At 42.5% G+C, this 15,168-nt stretch overlaps 1 protein-coding gene across 1 annotated transcript in view; it reads right to left on the reverse strand.

Moving 5' to 3' along the window:
* Positions 1 to 454: 454 nt before the first annotated feature.
* Positions 455 to 15,168, reverse strand: part of RAP1GAP2 (RAP1 GTPase activating protein 2) — a 358,594-nt gene continuing 343,880 nt past the window's right edge. Inside the window, exon 25 of the transcript XR_004537138.1 lies at positions 455 to 591. The gene's annotated coding sequence lies outside the window, so the exon portion shown is untranslated. The remainder of the gene's footprint in view (positions 592 to 15,168) is intronic.

The raw sequence follows: 15,168 nt of genomic DNA on the forward strand, positions 1-15,168 counted from the left end.
ATGTGTAATTAAAAAGTAATAGAAGGGTGGGGGGAGGGAGAAGGGATAAAAATATATTTAGAATATGATGTATTAGATATAAAAGTGATATTGTGTATTTATCTATTGAATTTAATATTTTGTACACTTTATGTAAAACTTGAAAATAAAAAATAATAAGAAAAAAAAAAGAATCCACCTGAGCCATCCAATCCGAGGCTTCATTCAGCCCGGAGGGGGCCATAGTTTGAAGTTGGAACATCCAGCGCAGTTCCCTAAGATTTAAAGTGCGCTGGGTTTTATTATAGCTGATATTCAAGAATAAACTCCTTTTATTTTTCAGGTCAATTGAGTTCTCTGACAGAACAAAGATATGGTACACTATCTAGATGGAAAATGTGAAGGAGCCTGGAAGACTGAATACTTTGTGTTTACAGAATGCGGACTGCAGGTGGCACAAGAGGATTGCTGAATGAAGGGAACCCACATGGATCTGAGAACATTATTCTGCAGCACAGTCTAAAGATGCATTGAATCGTCATTGGACATAGTGGACTTCTTGAACCAGGAAGATTGTAGCTTATGGGTGCCATCAAGACCCTTCCTCCAGCCCTATGGTCACATCAAATGTTAAAAAAAAAAATTGGTAAACGCTTGGCCACGTTCTCTTCCAACAGTGCATTGCATCTTTGCTAACATTTTATTTTCATAATTTCTTTTCACTTTATTGTTACTGCTGCCAAGTTTGATATCAGTATTGCATTAATAACCATGCGGACCCAGCTGGGTGAGATCTGCACAGGTGCCCAGTGTTGTAACAGTAATGGAGACACAGAGTAAAGTCAAATGTTGTAAACAACATAAAACAGACATGAAACTACTATCCAGTTCTTTAGCGTCGGTCCTAGAGGGTTCTGGGATTTATAGTACTTCCTCTTTTGAAAAAACTCCCAAACTACACAGTCCAGTGTTGTCAATTTCCAGTGGCAAAAGTCTGCATCAGACAAGTGCGGAAAGGGGAAGACAGGAATATAAATATCAGGAAATGAAGTAATTCAATAAAATATTTGTAAATTCAAATAATCCGCCAGTATATATCTGATTTAATAGTAAGAAATGAATTGCATCAGGGCCGTATGTTCAAGTTTTTATTACATTTGAAGGGGGGATTCATCAGTAGGCGCTAAGCAATTTAGTGGGTGCTAACAATTATCACATGCTAAGGGCTGGATTCTGCAAACAGTACTGTTATTGGCAGTCGCCTAAAAAACGGCCGCCAGTTGTCAGTCATGCAATGGCACCATTTACAGAATCACGACTTTGATCAAAGGGTTTTAAAGGCCTACATTTCTGGCGGCTATCTTTGACGAGAATCGCTTCCATGGAGGTACCTAAGGTCATTTCCGGTATTAACCACATCTACTTAGTCCTTAATCATTTTAAGGCACCTCCGTAGATGAGATTTAGGTTCTTTTCTAGGCATCAGTAGGCGCCTACATTTTTTATAAACAATGTTTAAAATGTTTTTAAATGGCTTTAACCAAGTAAGGTCCCCTAGTTAGTGTATTTTTTAGATGTAAACAAACAGCTCGTTCTGTGTCAGGCTGTTTACATCTAAAAGATACACGAACTGCTTGTTTACATCAAAAGAGTCATAAGGAAAAGAGAAGGGCTGTCTTTTTACGATTCAGCAGAGACATCAAGTGGAATGCAAGTTGAATTGGTTGTTTGATACAAAGAACAGCGTCCTCCAAATGGACACATATTTTAGGATGTATATTCATGAAAAGTATTGATTTATGGCAGTATGATGTTTTTGATTATATGATTGAATGCTTAACGTTTGTGTAGGTTTACTACTATGTATAGTCTTAGTATATACAGTGTAAGATTTATAAAAGATTTAAAATAGGTATTTTTCTGTTTCTGCAGGACTCGCATTAAAAAAAAATAAGAGTTAAAAGTGGTTTTGAACATGGATCTTAATTTCAGCCCATAAAGTTTATTCAAGAGCCTTCTTTGAGGAACCATGTCAAAGGCTGCTGCGAGTTCCAAGGCAACCTCGCAAGACTGAAGAGTCTGCAAGGTTGCTGTGGGAACTCATGGCAGCCATTTTGAACAGCGAGTCTACACAGAGAAGAAGCATAGGAGCATCATTCCTGCCCCAGTTCACCTCTAGATCACCAGGGCATAACAGGTAGCCTGTGGATTGGTCCAGGGGATGGGATGGAGGCGTGGGGTAGAGCAAAGCCACCGATGACTCAAATATAAACCGAGACACCCATTTTTGGGCCCAAAAATCTCAGTTTATATTTGAGTATTTATGGTAGGTACCAATATTACAACTGCCATTGACTTGGCATAAGAGTTGGTGCCTATCTTTAAGTACACCAATGCTGGCTTATACCAAGATTCTATAATGGGATCTTGGAGTTATTTTATGATGAGAGCATTGGGGTTTGCCACTAGGGGAGCCTTTGGATTGGGGGAGTCTGGTTCGGATGGCACAAAGAGAGTGTCCTTGATTGGGGGAAGAACCTGGATTTTCAGCTTGGGTGGGAGGGAGACCAGCACACTGCTGCATGTTGTACCAGCTATGTATCCAGAATCAACAGTATTGTAATCTTATCATCAGATGTGAGTGTGAAGGTGATTTGTATACCACTTATATATCTTATGGGGTTTACAGTGAACAGCCTTTAGGTAAGCGTTTCCCTGTCTGTCCCAGCAGCTCACATTCTAACTATGGTGAACATAAGAACATAAGAATTGCCGCTGCTGGGTCAGACCAGTGGTCCATCGTGCCCAGCAGTCCGCTCACGTGGCGGCCCTCTGGTCAAAGACCAGAACCCTGAGACAAGCCCTATCTGCGTACGTTCTGGTTCAACAGGAACTTGTCTAACTTGTCTTAAATCCCTAGAGGGTGTTTTCCCCTATGACAGACTCTGGAATAGCGTTCCAGTTTTTTACCACTCTCTGGGTGAAGAAGAACTTCCTTACGTTTGTACGGAATCTATCTCCTTTTAACTTCTCGTTCTCTCTACCTTGGAGAGGGTGAACAACCTGTCTTTATCTACTAAGTCTATTGCCTTCATTATCTTTAATATTTCGATCATGTCCCCTCTCAGTCTCCTTTTTTCAAGAGAGAAGAGGCCCAGTTTCTCCAATCTCTCACTGTACAGCAACTCCAGACCCTTACCCATTTTAGTCGCTCTTCTCTGGCCCCTTTCGAGCAGTACCGTGTCCTTCTTCATGTATGGCGACCAGTGCTGTACGCAGTACTCCAGGTGAGGGTGCACCATGGCCCGGTACAGCGGCATGATAACCTTCTTCGATCTGTTTGAGATACCCTTCTTTATCATTCCTGGCATTCTGTTCGCCCTTTTTGCCACCCCGCACATTGCGTGGACGGCTTCATCGACTTGTCAATCATAACTCCCAAGTCTCTTTCCTGGGAGGTCTCTCCTGTATTCGTGCATGAGATTTTTGTTACCTAGATGCCATCACTTTACACTTATCCACGTTGAACCTCATCTGCCACGTCGATGCCCATTCCTCGAGTATGATTATGTCACGTTGCAGATCTTTGCAATCCCCCTGTGCCTTCACTACTCTGAATAACTTCGTATCGTCTGCAATTTCGTACCAATGTCCAGATCGCTTGTAAAGATGTTGAAGAGCACGGGTCCAAGCACCGAGCCCTGCGGCACCCACTGGTGATGCTCTTCCAATCTGAGTATTGTCCGTTTATTCCCACTCTCTGTTTCCTATGCTCCAGTTAGTTTTTAATCCACGTGAGTATTTCACCCTCCGAAGTAGTCGTTTATGCGGAACCTTGTCAAACGCCTTCTGAAAATCCAGATATACAATGTCGACTGGGTCGCCCTTGTCTATCTGTCCGTTTACTTCCTCAAAGAAGTGCAGCAAGTTCGTCAAACATGATCTGCCTTTTCTAAAACCGTGCTGACTGGTCCTTATCAGACCATGTCCGTCAAGGTGATCAATGATACGGTTCTTTATCAGCGCCTCTACCATCTTTCACGGTACTGAGGTCAGACTCACTGGTCTGTAGTTTCCTGGATCTCCCCTTGAACCTTTTTTGAAGATCGGAGTAACATTTGCCACCTTCCAGTCTTCTGGAATTTTTCATGATTTGATTGACAGATTGGCTATTAGTTGAAGCAGTTCAGCTATGGTCCCATTCAATTCCTTGATGACCCTTGGATGGATGTCATCCAGTCCCGGGGATTTATCACTCTTAAGCCTATCAATCTGCCTACACACCTCCTCTAGACTGACCGTCAATCCTGTCAGCTTTCAGTCTTCGTTTCCAGCATATAGCCTGATATGCTGTGTACATCTTCAGTAAATACAGACGCAAAAAATATGTTCAGTTTGTCGGCGATTGCTTTGTCCTCCTTTAGCGCTCCCTTTATTCCATGGTCATCCAACGGTCCCCACTGCTTTCTTCGCCTCCTTGGTTATTTTTTCCTCGTAGTCTCTTTTGGTCCCTTTTACTGCCTTATGGCACCTGTGTTGATGTTTGTGCTTGTTCCAGTTTTTGGCCTATTCCATTCCTTAAATGAAGTTTTCTTGTCTCTGGTCGCTTCCTTCACCTCTACAGTGAGCCACGCCGGTTCTTTGTTCTTTTTCCTCTTTGATCCCTTGTTGATACGTGGTATATATAGATTTTGTGCTTCGGTGACTATGTGCTTAAAAAGGGACCAAGCTTGCTCTAGCTAAGTTATCAGCAAAGAGAGACGTTACTAAATTATTCATTCTCACTAAAGAATAATAGTTTAGTTCATGGAAGAATAATTTGGGACATTTAAAAGACTTTCTCTTGCACGCTTATGCCTGTATTTTTTTTTTTAGTTCAGGTTTCAAGAAGAGGAAAAACAGAAGAAAACATCAGAAGGTTCCTTAGGGGATACAGAATTGCATGTTATGCATGGTAAACAGTAATTTGCTTGGCGCGCTGTCAAATCAACAAGACAACCAGAGAATGCAATCAGCACTAGAACCTATTGTGGGCTACCATTAAGGCTTGTTATTTTATTGTTAACCCCAGTTATTAGTAGCTAGGTCTTATTACATAAAATGGGACTTGAGCTCAACATGAACTAATGGTAAAACAACCTATCTTAAGGGTAGCTTGATAACTACTCCCCTCAGTCTGCTATCTTTGTAACTTGGGACAGCTGTGAAACTAGAATAGATATAAAACTCAAAAGCTTTTCTAAGTTATCCAGATAGTGGACTGATAATTGCCACTATCTGGATAGGTTCCAAGGCTGACCTGTTCCACTGCCCTTTATCTGTAGGGATAGTCAGAGGTGCTCTCTGGATAGTGTTGTGCTGCTATCCAAGTGCTTTCTATATTAATCCATGTATTTTTTAGCAATTCTCCAGACCGGCATAGGTTAATCTTACAAGTGGGTTATATATCATCATGACCAGTAGGTGTAGACAAACAAAACTTTGGAATGGTACTTAATAGGTTGTTCCTTAGCACTCACCAGACCGATAGAGGTTAATCTTAATGAGTGGGTATATATCCAAATCATGACCAGCAGGTGGAGACAAACAAAACTGTGGAATAGTACATAAGAGATACCTTCCCCTATTCCTATCAGTCTTCTTTCAGTTTCCAGCAGGTGTTGAGCGAGCTGTACCCATCTCCCTTGGTAGGGCTGTTGGAATTTGTTTTGGGGTTTCTAGTCCCTGTTTTTGGCCAGATTGAGCTTGGGTAGGCCCTGTTGGGGGGTCTGCCCGACCTCGGGGGTGTGAAACCCGGCAGGTCTCGAGCGAGGTCCCTCCCCCATTTCCTCCATTTCCCCAAATTTTTTTAAAGGAGCCTCAGCAGTAAGCCTTGCCCCCTAAATCAAGCAAGGCATACTGCTTTGAGAGCCTGTGGAGTCTGTTCTGTTAAAAAAAAAAAAAAAAAGGGACTTAAATCTATATATTTATGATGATAATAGAAATGATTTTCAAGTGATCTATATGAATCAATTGTTATATTATTGTACACTTGTGAGATGTAAAAATAAATAAAGATTTGGAAAAAAAAAACCAAAAAACCAAAAAACCTGAGATAGTGCCGGTCTGAAGGGTTGTTTCCCTTTACATTTACTGTATTTTTGCACTAACCGGCACTTTAAATCTAGCTAGGTCGCATATGGAGCAATGAGCACTTCTCAGGGATAAAGTGTTTCAGACATGAGGCACTCGTGGCCAGCCTGTGCAAGCAGTGTTTAGGCCGGTACGGTGGAGGAGCTCCGTCGGCAGTGGCTACAGGCGCCCAGAGCTCCCCGCCTTGTCCTGTCTCTTTCTTTTTTTTAACAGAATCTTAGCAGCACAAAATGTGTCTTCCCCTTCCTTTTGTTTGTCCCTTATATGTTTCTTTTCTTAACTTTATTATAGTTCCTTCCTCCTTTCTGTATGGTTTGTCTTTAATTTGAAGATATCTGTGTTTTAAACTATTGTACCCCTTATTTTTATCAATAATGTATTTTCGCCTTGAATTTTGATGGGCATGTAATCAAATTTTAAATAAACTATGAAACAATGTGGATATTTGCTTTCAATTTATTTTGCAAACCCATGCTCATGCATATGTCCATTCAGGCTTCTGGTGTTAACACTTTTATAAATTCAAACATGTTCAGGGACCAGAAGTGGACATAAAATATTTTATTTCTTTTGAACTTTGCAAAGACACAATTAAGCAACAAAATATACCATTTGTGAACCTTTAGAATTTCTTTTTATACATACTGTAGCAAATACAACATGCTATGGCAGCAATAAATTAAATTTACAATATATACAAACATAGGCAGAGACTCTATAAAGCACCAGCGCTCTAAAAAAAATACCTTTTTTCATATACGTTTCTGAATTTTTATCACACTTGGAAAATTTCACATTCTAAAATTATAAACTGATCATAGGTTTCAATATGCTGGATTTGTGCATTGCTACATTCATGAAAAAAAAACCCCACTTGTAAGCATGCTAGAGTTAGTTAAGGGGAATATGTTTTTTTTTATTCCACTTTTCTACACAAAACCAAATTAAGGTCCCCTTTGATCAAGCCGCTTTAGGGTTTTTATCGTTGGCCACTGCGGTAAAAGCACCGACGCTCATAGGAATTCTGTGAGCATTGGAGCTTTTACTGCAGCAGCGGGCGATAAAAATACCTTAACGTGGCTTGATCAAAGGGGACCTAAATCATTGGCCTTAACATGGAAAACAAAAATCACAACAAAAAATGAAACAAATCAATCAACCAACCAAGTTAAATCATCTTGCAAGTTCTACACACATTAATCAACCTGAGTAACACACAGACAGTCCAACAGCATGTTAGTCAAGCAAAAGGAAAAGAACGGTACTGAAATGTGTCAGTCGAAATTTAAAGAAGATTCAAACTCCTGAATGTCATCAACCCACCCAAACGTTAGCTACACTGTTTGAACCAGTAAAATGCTAGAAACACCCACAGGCTGTCTGTAGCTTTAGGAGAAAGCCAGAAGTGTATAAAAAGCTACCCAGAGGCACCTGAAGGCAGTGGCGTAGCAAGGGTGAGAGGCGCCTCACCCCCATTCGCTCCTTCCCCTTACCTCTTTAATGTTCCCAGTGCAAGTAGCAACCCCAACCTGCTGCTTGCGCCAGCTCTTCCTCTGACCACTTGCTAGGTGCGGGTCCGAGAAGAGCCGACGCTGGCGCGAACAGCAGCTTGGAGTTGCTGCTCATGCCGGGAACATTAAAGAGGTACGGGGGAATGGAAGGGGGGGGGGGGTAAAAGGAGGACAGGTGCCGGCACCCCCGCCAAGATGGCGTCTGGGGAAGACCCTCCCCCCTCATTGCCTGTAGGAATCTACAGACCATGAGTTGTCTTCATCGTTATAGCAGTGGTAATGGATAATTTCAAATATGGTGCAGTAAATATAGTGGAAATTTGGGATTATGTTATTCAGTAAAATTATACTAATATAGATGGTACATCACAAGACTATATTTCATCAAAAGACAATTTATAGCAGAGAGAGTCATTTGTTAGGCTAATTAATGTTTTGGGATACAAGCTTTTGTGATCATGAGGCCATGGGACAAAAATGGTAAGATAGAAAAAGTTTCCTGCTTTTTCAAGATATATACATACAGAAAAAAAATCATGTAAGTATTTTAGGTGAGATAAGGGAGAGATGAATAAGCAAAGATGAATTGGAAAGAGAAAATTGAATTTGCAAAGAGGATAACTGACAAAGGAAATTAACCATTTACTTTCAGAAGAGAAAGGATTTACAAAGACAAAAGTACCTTGGGATTTGAAGATGTACACTGCACAGAGCAAAGGGATTTACTGGCCAGACAAGATGGTTGGTTTTATTTGTCATTGTCTGCTATGTTCCTTCACATTTCACTCTTCATCTTTACCAGGGGCCGCTGAAATGTTTTCAGCCCAACCAACCAAGTTGAGCAGTCTCCATCAATAATAATAATAACAACTTTATTTTTGTATACTGCAATACCACAAAACAGTTCAGAGCGGTTTACAAGGAGATGAGTACTGTGCATATGCAATGAAGGTACAGAGAATTAGTTATCAAGTGTATGGTATAAACCAGTGGCAATTACAAAATGATCCAATAACTGTTGAAAGGGGAAAGGAAAAACAATCGGGGAAGAGGGGGAGGAAGGGGAGGGAGGGAGGCGAGGTTGGGATTAGTAGTTTGGTTGGGAGGGCGGGGGTTAGAGGAATTTATCAAAGAGGTATAATTTGAGAGATTTCCTGAAGGATAGATAAGTTGGGGCAAGAGAGATGAGGGTGGTCAAGCAGTCATTCCATTTGCCAGCTTGGAAAGAGAGGGTTAAGAACATAAGCAGTGCCTCTGCCGGGTCAGACCACAGGTCCATCCTGCCCAGCAGTCCGCTCCCGCGGTGGCCCAAAAACAGGTCAAGACTTGTCTGAATCATCAGAAGGGGCTCCCTTGCCACCTTGGTTTCTCATTTAAGTCCTGCCTTCCTATCGAAGTCCTAGCCCTCCGGACTTGCACATGCACGACCAGGTTGGTTTATACTCATTACCTGGTTAACTTCCTATACTTGTGTTACCTCCCAGCTCCTCCCTCAGTATCCCACGATCCCTTTATCCCTCAGGAATCCATCCAATCCCTGTTTGAATCCTTGTACCGTACTCTGCCTGATCACTTCCTCCGGTAGCGCATTCCAAGTGTCCACGACCCTTTGGGTGAAAAAAAACTTCCTTGCATTTGTTTTGAACCTGTCTCCCTTCAGTTTCTCAGAATGCCCCCTCGTATTTGCTGTCCCCTTCAGTCTGAAGAATCTGTCCCTATCCACCCTCTCTATGCCCCTCATGATCTTGAAGGTCTCTATCATATCTCCCCTGAGCCTCCTTTTCTCCAGAGAGAAGAGCCCCAGCCTATCCAGCCTCTCGGCGTATGAGCAGTGTTCCAGCCCTCTTACCATTTTCGTTGCTCTCCTTTGGACTCTCTCAAGTACCGCCATGTCCTTCTTGAGGTGCGGCGACCAATACTGAACGCAGTATTCCAGATGTGGACGCACCATCGCTCGATACAATGGCATGATGACTTCCCGTGTTCTGGTTGCTATGCCCTTCTTTATGATACCCAGCATCCTGTTGGCTTTTTCGAGGCTGCTGCGCACTGTGCAGATGGTTTTGTCGAAGAATCTTTTGTAGATGCATCCTTTTGGGGAGGGGTAGGCAAACAGGTGGGCATTGCGAAGTGGCGTGACAGGTAAATTGGGGCTGAGCCAGTTAGGGTTTTGAAGCAGAGGCAGGCGAATTTGAAGATGACCCTTACTTCAAACGGTAGCCAATGAAGTTTTCTATAGAAAGGGCTGATATGGTCTGACTTTTTGAGCCCATAGATGAGGCGGACGGCGGTGTTCTGGATGAGTCTTAGTCGTTTAATGGTTTTCTTGTAGGAGCCCAGGTATATGATGTTGCAGTAATCCAGGGAGTTTAGGATTAGGGATTGGACAAGCAAACTGAAGGTGGGGAAATCAAGGGCTATACACTTCTGCAATTTTCCACATTTTTCAGACGGAACAAAAAAATCACTGGACTATGTGTATAGCCCTTGAGGGAGACTGCCCCAACTTGGTTGGTTGGGCTGAGAATTTTCAGCAGCCCCAGAAAAACTAAGTGGTTTACAATACAGTATGTAGTCTATTGAGTATAAAGGGGGGGGGGGGAAGAAGGCAGGATACATGAGGTATAAAAGCTACAATCAAATTCAGATTTAAAAAACGTGTAGCATAAGGTACATTCGTATTCAGAAACTGAACACAATGCTACATGTACATAGCATAAGAGGGAGGGAATGAAGAAAGCAATACAGTATATTGTTCAAGAGGGAGGGTCCAAGGAAATGGATAAGAATAGATGAAGCCCTGCATAACAAAAGAGGGGAGAAGGGAAGGCTAGAGAATGACACGGGGACAAATTTTTCCCCGTCCCCAAGAACTCATTTTCCCCGTTCTGTCTCCGTGAGTTCTTTTCCTGTCCCTGCCCCATTCCTACAAGCTCCATCCTCATCTTCACAAGCCTTAAAAACTTTAAAATCGTAAGTGTTCGATGCATGTGCAGAGCTTACAGGAGTGGGGCAGGGACAGCGTCAAAACTCGGGACAGGAAGGGGAAATTGAGTTCTTGCGGGGATGGAGACAAATTTGTCCCCATGTTATTCTCTAGGGAAGGCCATTAACTATTGAACCATCTATCAAGCATCAGGAGCAGGGAAATCTATGGAAACGCTGTCACAGAGAATAGTGCAACAGCTTGCAAGAGGTAGATGATAGGATGCCAAAGATGGTTTCACAAAAGAATGACTGAGTGGGAAAAGAAATGATACATATTGCCCGTCTGGACTTCCATTAGGCTTTTAACATTGTTCCACATAGAAACTAGTGAACAAGCTGGAAAGTAGCATAGCAAAGCCAGCAATTCTTGGGTTGTGCATCTATTCCAGCCTTGGCTGCAGAACTTAGAAATAAAACCCCCTCTGCGAGGTCACCTGTGCAGACACTCCCCTTGAAGCTCAGTTTGTTTCTGCAGCCTTGCTGAGAACTTATAGTTTCTTCTGCACATGATTTTAGTTCTCAATTCCTAGTCTTTTGTTTTCTTTGGTGCCACGGGTATTGCCCAAGTGCTGTGGTTTCACTCTGAGAGTGTTCCTTTGGCGGGAGAAGGGGGCTGGGGGGTAAAAATGGGTTTGGAGCTGGGGCTGAAAATAGGGGACATGTGAGATTTTACTAGCACCCGTTAATGTAACTGGCTTAAACACTAGTATTGTATAATGCAGTGGTTCTAAACCCTGACCTGGGGAACCTCCAGCCAGTTGTATTTTCAGGATATCACTAATGAATATGCATTAACCTAAAGCCTAAGTTTGGGGGTTTTACATTTAATTAAATAGCTGCCTATTAGATTACTCAAATTCTTAAAGCCAGCTATTAAATATTTAATACAAATATTATCTTAATTCAATTTTAATATTATCTACCACAATTTATTTCATTACATAATGCTTTTACAAGTTACCAATAATTAATTTATAAATATCATAATAATTTAGTTAGTGAACCTAATTCCCATCAACTCACATTCACTTTTCAACATTCACACACATACTACAGTCATTGTGATTACTTCTATCCAAAAATGGATCCTAGTTCATTAGTCCATAATCATCAAGACTGTGTTTCGCCACCTGGCATCTTCAGGAGCTGAATTTGCAAGGCGTGATCACCAACATCACAACCTCACCAGTAAACAAAGCATGACTCAAGCATGGACCTAGTTTGAATTTCCTGGTAGACGGTGTGTTTCCTGTTTGTCAGCTGATCCCAGCTAGTGCCGAACCCTAGGTCCCTCCTCGAGTCATACTTAGTTTACTGGTGAGGTTGTGATGCTGGTGAGCCTTGCAAATTCAGCTCCTGAAGACGCCAGGTGGCGAAACATAGTCTTGTGTTGATCTGAATGCTTTGTGAATTGAAGAACAGGATCATCGTGAGGACAGAGAGGCCTGCCGTTTGCGTTTAAGAAATTGTGATTTCCATGTGTTAGACTATTGTGCAACTTCCGGTTGCTCTTCTTTAAACCTTTTCTAGCGCCACTATATCTTTCTTGAGATGAGACTAGAATTGAACACAGTACTCCAGATGTGGTCGCACCATGGAGCGATACAGGGGCATTATGACATTCTTAGTCTTGTTAACCATCCCTTTTTTAATGTCCCAGTATCCTGTTTGCTTTTTTTGGCTGCTGCCGCACATTGGGCAGAAGGTTTCATCGTATTGTCTACAATGATACCCAGATCCTTTTCTTTGGCGCTAACCCCCAAGGTGGACCCTAGCATCCGGTAACTGTGATTCAGGTTATTCTTGCCAATGTGCATTACTTTGCATTTGTCCACATTAGATTTCATGTGCCATTTGGATACCCAGTCTTCCAATTTCCTAAGGTCCGCCTGCAATTTTTCATAATCTGCATGCATTTCAACAACTTTGAATAGTTTAGTGTCATCTGCAAATTTAATCACCTCACTTGTTCCAATTTCCAGATCATTTATAAATAAGTTAAATAGCACTGGTCCCAGTACAGACCCCTACGGCACTCCACTCACTGTGTGTGAGAAAAATGACCATTTAACTCTACCCTCTGTTTTCTATCCGATAACCAATTCCTAATCCACAACTGAACTTTGCCACCTATCCCATGATACTTCAATTTTCTCAGGAGCCTCTCGTGAGGAACTTTATCAAAAGCTTTCTGAAAATCTAGATACACTATATCAACTGGCTCACCTTTATCCACATGTTTATTCACACCTTCAAAGAAGTCAAGCAAATTTGTGAGGCAAGATCTCCCTCGGCTGAACCCATGCCAATTCTGTCTCACTAAATCATGTTTGTCTACGTGTTCCACAATTTTATTTTTTATAATACCATATATTTTGCTCCATAAGACGTACCCTAGATTTAGAGAAGGAAAACAAGAAAAAAAACATTCTGAACCAAATTCTCCTTGCCAGGCTCTGCACCCAACTCCACACTCCTTGCCAGGCTCTGCACCCTGTCTCCCTCCCTGCCAGACTCTGTACCCTGTCTCCCCTCTGGTGGTCTAGTGGTAGGCCAGGACAGGGCACAGGGTAAGCCGGGGCAGGGCACAGGGCTGGCCGCGATAGGGCAGGAAGGCTTAGTAGCAGGCAGGCAAGCAGGCCTAGTGGCCTGGTGATAGGTAGGCAGGCCTAGTGGCAGGCAGGCAGGGCCCCCCCCCTTTACCTCAGTTTTCAGCTCCGGCGGCGCTGTAATAAAAGGAGAAGGACCTCTGATGGTGCAGAGGTTAAATACCGCCACTGCCCTGCTTGGAACGCGAGGATTCCCGCTGACATTGGGACAGCAAAGCAGCAACATCTCTCTTCAGGGCCCTTCCTCCGGCTGACTCCCTCCTGCCCTTTCCTCCAGCTGCCTCCCGCGGCACAGGATAAGGCAAGAAGCAAAATGCTCGCACCTGCCTTCTGCACCGCTTAAACTCTGACGTAGAAGGCAGGTGCGAGCGTTTTGCTTCCTGCCTTGTCCTGCGCAGGGCAGGAGGGAGTCAGCCGGAGGAAGGGCCCTGAAGAGAGATGTTGCTGCTTCGCTGGCTCTTTCCCAGTCCCAATGTCGGCGGGAATCCTCACGTTCCAAGCAGGGCAGTGGCGGTATTTAACCTCTGCACCGTCAGAGGTCCTTCTCCTTTTATTACAGCGCTGCCGGATCATAAAATGCATTGAGTTAGTCCAAAAAAACTGAATTGCATAAATATAGTTCTAGAGGGACTTTGAGGTTATCTAAGTTTAAATCCTTGCATTCAGAGAGAATACATGGTGCCTAAAGGGTCAATTTTCAAAAGGTTTAGGTGCCTAATGAAATCTAGCCAGGATTGACTTCCTAAACGTGGGTGTTGAAAAGTGGATGGGGTCGGGGGAAGTCATTTACAGGGTTGTACGGGCGCTGCAGTTGCATAGGGTGTAATGGAGGTGGGGATACCAAAATTGTTCCCTGTCTATTTGTTCCTCTTCTTGGTCAAAGGACCAGGTGGGGGCACAATTCCAGTTGTTAAGTTCTATGCTTACCACTGGTTATCAGTTAATTTAGACTCTCTAAATACATCTGGAAAAAAATTCAGTGGCCTAAAGTTAGGTGACTCTTTAGCCCAACATTTAGGGCCTAACTCCTAGGTGTGTTTCAGCGCAGTTGCCAATACTGCAAATCGCTAGGCACCATTTATAGAATCATGCTTAGTCTTTGGCACTGCTAGGAGTTAAAATCCTTAAGTGCACTCCATTTAGGTTAGGGTTTTCTTGGCCTAAATGAGGGCGCTTAATCTGTCCACATTCAAATTCCACCCCTAACCATGCCTACTTGCCATGTAGGCGCCTCTGCAGATGCCTATGTTGAAGTGGTAGGTGCCTACCGAGTTAAGTGCTTACCATCAAATTAATTGTTGGTTTTTAATGGTGCTTTCAATTATCAGTACCGATTAAGTCAATTAAAAAAATTAAGTTATGTGCCTAGATCAGCTAAGCATGCCAATCTAGGAATCTAACTGTAAGTATCTTTTATAGAATCAGGGCCTTAGGTCCTAAATCTAGCCCCTACAACTGAGACATCTAGGTCACCTGCACAGCTTTCTTTGAACATCAGTATCCATGTCATCTCATGTTGATATTTGCATAATGCGCTCTCAAAACATCAAATACCTAACCATATAAATAATTTGATTTAAGATTCTCACTATTTATGGAGCTTGGTTTGCAGACACTTATAGTTAATTTAAAATTTTAATCTACGGCCCAACACAGCCGAATGATTTGGAAGACCAATGTTTTTTCCTCCCCTTCTTTATCTTATAAAATGAAGTTTCTTCTCTAAACGGAGACAGCTCAACCTACCTGAACAACCGCCTCATCCAAACCACCTCAATCAGACATAGAAAAACACAAACCCCATTCACACATCTCTCGATCAAAGAAGTAAAATGGAAAAAACTATACGATGGCCTCCTGGCCACTCAAGCAGCTAAACTAGACAACCAAATCTCCAATCTACTGATAACGACAAGACGTTCAGAAAAGAAATAAAAACTATCCTCTTC

This window comes from Geotrypetes seraphini, chromosome 15 (assembly GCF_902459505.1).
Source record: "Geotrypetes seraphini chromosome 15, aGeoSer1.1, whole genome shotgun sequence".
Taxonomy (NCBI): domain Eukaryota; kingdom Metazoa; phylum Chordata; class Amphibia; order Gymnophiona; family Dermophiidae; genus Geotrypetes; species Geotrypetes seraphini.